We start from the raw sequence: 3,889 nt of genomic DNA on the forward strand, positions 1-3,889 counted from the left end.
GAATTAGACAAATTACATATATATTTTAAAAGCAACACGTTTTACACTCCTTTTATAATTATCTAATTAAAACATTTTTTGGTACACTTTATAGAATCACATGTATTGACCAGAATTCTTATTAGTAATTTTAAATTTTAGTGAAAACTTAAGCAGGAAATCATGAATTGTCTGTCATTAAAAAAAAACATTTGTTCTCTCAAAACAGGATTACAGGTGACTATAAAATTGTATTATTCACTTAGCCAAACTGATAATTAAAGATTTTAAAAAGTAAAAATCTTATTGTTTGGTAGAGAGGAGATTCAGTTTCCTAAATAATCATAAAACCTGATACAGATAAACTGATATTCAGGTGAATAAGGAGCCAAACTGAATCTGTTTTTCTTCCTCTCTTCTCTACCCTCTTTTTTTTATAGTTTATTTAAAAGATGAATAAAAATCTTTTGTTATTTTTAGTAATACTGTATGAACATCTTGTTTAAAAGAAAAAAATGAATTTTACTTTTGTACTAGTGTATTAATGATATTAATTTTAATGAACTTTTATAGATAAATCTATCCAACTGTAATAAATTTAACCATAAGTTAAGATTTTTATAAACTTTTTGTAACCTTTTTAAAATTTTTATCTCCATTTAGTTTTAATTGTCATATATTAATTTAATTTAAAAATTTTTAAAACCTATAAATTAGACAAAATTTTTTAAACAAAAACTATATTTTTATATCTTATAACTTTTTTATAAAAATGTATCTTATTTCTTATATATAATTATTTTTTATCTACTAGTTTTAATTATATAAATTAATCGTAATGTCTGTCATCTCTTAGAAAAATTTCGGAAGTTAAAGTAACTTTGAACTCTCATCAGTCCCCAAATTTTATTAGCACACCAAATATATTTAGTTCTTTATATCATATAAAAATAAGATGTCAAGGTATAGAAACTTAAACTTATGTTTAACAATTAATATTTTAGTATTTTATCTTATATTAATAAATGACTCAGGCATTTTATGACCATCTTTTTTAACTTAGAATAACATGCCTTTAAGATTTTAAATTACTGAACAGAATTTTGAAACTATGAATGTTAGCCCTAATCTCTTTTCCTGTCCTCCCTAGTCCCACAGAGCCATGTGGCATTAAAGATGGCTATGAAGGACTGGGCCTATCTGTGTCCTCAACTGATATAACAAGTATAGAGTTCAAGACAGAAAACAGGATGTCTGGAGGATTCAATTTTTCCCAGAATAGCCAGGAGGCAAAGCTGAGGCAGGGAAGAAGGGGCCATTTTGGGCTAGATTGTGCATTGTAGCCTGCTAGTGTAGGCATTGAGAACATGTCTCTAGGCCTCACCATGGCCATCTATCCAGACCTCAGAATCCAGAAGCTCAAAACAAAAAATAGAAGCTCACAGTCAAATCCAGCAAATATTAAAAATATTACAGAAGTAGTAGTTTTATGACCTCAAAGAGCTACAAGTAGAACTACCATGTGATCCAGCAATCCCGATACTTGGCATCTACCCAAAGGAACACAAGACATTTATAAAAAAGACATCTGCACTAGAATGTTTATAGCAGCACAATTCACAATTGCAAAGATGTGGAAACAACCCAAGTGCCCATCAATGCATGAGTGGATTAATAAAATGTGTATGTATACCATGGAGTTCTACTCCTCAGCCACACAAAACAATGGTGATCTAGCACCTCTTGTATTATCCTGGATAGAGCTGGAGCACATTCTACTAAGTGAAATATCCCAAGAATGCAAAAACAAGCACCACATGGACTCGCCATCAAGTAAGCACAGCCTGCCTGAATTTAACAGAGATTCTCTACAGATGGAAATTTCTCTCCCTAGCCTTACAGCATTATTCCTGTTTTCCCTCAGCCATTTCAAAATATATCAAAGAAATATATTTTGGGGTAAAATATTTTTTATTTCCTTCATCCCTAAAAAAAAAAAAAAAAAAAAAAAGAAAAGAAAAGAAAAAAGAAAACTTTCGAGTTATACAGCCCCTATAAAATAAGTGTATGTCAATTATAACCCTAGGACTGTAGCCTAAAAAAACTCTTAAATGCCAATTACAAGATTTTCTCTACAGATGCAAAGCAGGGAAGACGTATGATCGATCTTCTACCCATCCTGAGAATATCACATTGCCTATTTCTTCTACCTCTATGTTTGAATGTTCATCTGACTTTATGTAGATTTAATGAGCACCAAATAGAACCTCACTAGAATACCATCAGCTTCCTCACTGCTCACCTCTTTCACCCCTCCCTTTTTCCTGTGCACCCTCTTTTTCCTTTAACTGCAAAGTTCTCAGCCTCTTCTATGGAGAGCTCAGTCAAAAACAGACACTTTGTGATCTGTGCTTTTCCCTGGTGTGTGTTGCGGCCCAATTACAGAACGGGCCCAATTACAGAACGGGGGATGAACAGTCAGATTCTTGAATTCCTTGAGGAAGTCCTTGGGCCTGATCCTCTTTGCCATACCGCCACTTAAGACGACGAGTGCGGACTCACTCACAGCCCTGTCCTGTGGAGACATAGGCATAGTCCCGACCCCATTGTAGAACCTCTCCCTCCTTCCATTCTCCCTTGGGTGTGGACACATACACACGATCACAAACGTTAGGCGGGGAGAGGACGAGGTCGTGAAATGACATTCTACTGCAGAGGAATTCAAAGACTGCCAATGATTTAAAAAATTAAGAGTAAACAGTGCTCTTAATAGATGACGATGAGGAGACTCAGGGACTCCCCCTTTTTGTTTTTGTAATTTAAGCTTTAGGGTGAGATTGGCCTGTTCAATGATGGCTTGACCCTGACTGTTAAAGGGAATTCCAGTAACATGGCATATGGAATATAGCTGAAGGAAGGAAGCAAGTTTATTAGAAGTGTAGACGGGGGCATTGTCCATTTTAAGTATAGCCAGAAGGCCCATCACTGCAAAACAAGAATATAGATGAGTAATAACAGCATCAGCTTTTTCAGAGCTTTGAGCAGTAGCCCACTGAAAGTGAGAGTGAGTATCAATAGTATGGTGAACATAACCAAGACGGCCAAAAAATGTAACATAAGTAACATCCATCTGCCAAATATGATTATTTTTTAAGCCTCGTGGATTACAACCTGGCGGTAAAGAAGGAAGGGTTAAGGGCGCACAAGAAGCACAAGAATGTACAATAGCAGGAGCTTGTTTACGCATAAGAGAAAAACGTGTAAGAGAAAAACGATGTTTTGCCTTAGTGTGATGGAGGTCATGTTCCCGTAAGGATTGTTGAATAGAGGCTACCAGTAAAGAGTCAATGTTGTCGTTGCCCTTGGACAATGGCCCAGGGAGTCCGGAATGTGATTGAATGTGGACAAGAAAAACAGGATGATAACACATACAAAGGAGTGCCTGTAAATGGGTAAACAAACGTTGTAATGTAGTTTAGGGATTAAGAGGCAATGGGGCAGTAGGAAGATGAGAAGTAACAAACAGCATACTGTGAGTCACTAACAATGTTAATGGGTTTAGTAGAAAAATCTTGTAGAACAAGGCAGATAGCATAAAGCTCACTCTGTTGCACTGATGAAAAAGGTGAGATAACAACCTTTTGGCCTATTGTGCTCCAATAACCAGCCTTATGAGAACTCGAAGCATCAGTAAAAAAGGTGGTTCCTTGTAGCGGGCTAGAAACAATCGGAGAAACAGGAAGAACTGAGTTTGCAGAAAGGAATATAACTTATGTGGGGGGTAATGATAATCAAAAGTCCCACCACCTGCCAAGCAGTGGAAAACTCAAAGTTAGTTTGAATATCTTTAGAACTTAAATTAGTAACAATTTGGCAGGGGTCCATTCCTGAGAGTTGGCGACAGCGCCGA

Source organism: Eulemur rufifrons, chromosome 17 (assembly GCF_041146395.1).
Source record: "Eulemur rufifrons isolate Redbay chromosome 17, OSU_ERuf_1, whole genome shotgun sequence".
NCBI lineage: Eukaryota > Metazoa > Chordata > Mammalia > Primates > Lemuridae > Eulemur > Eulemur rufifrons.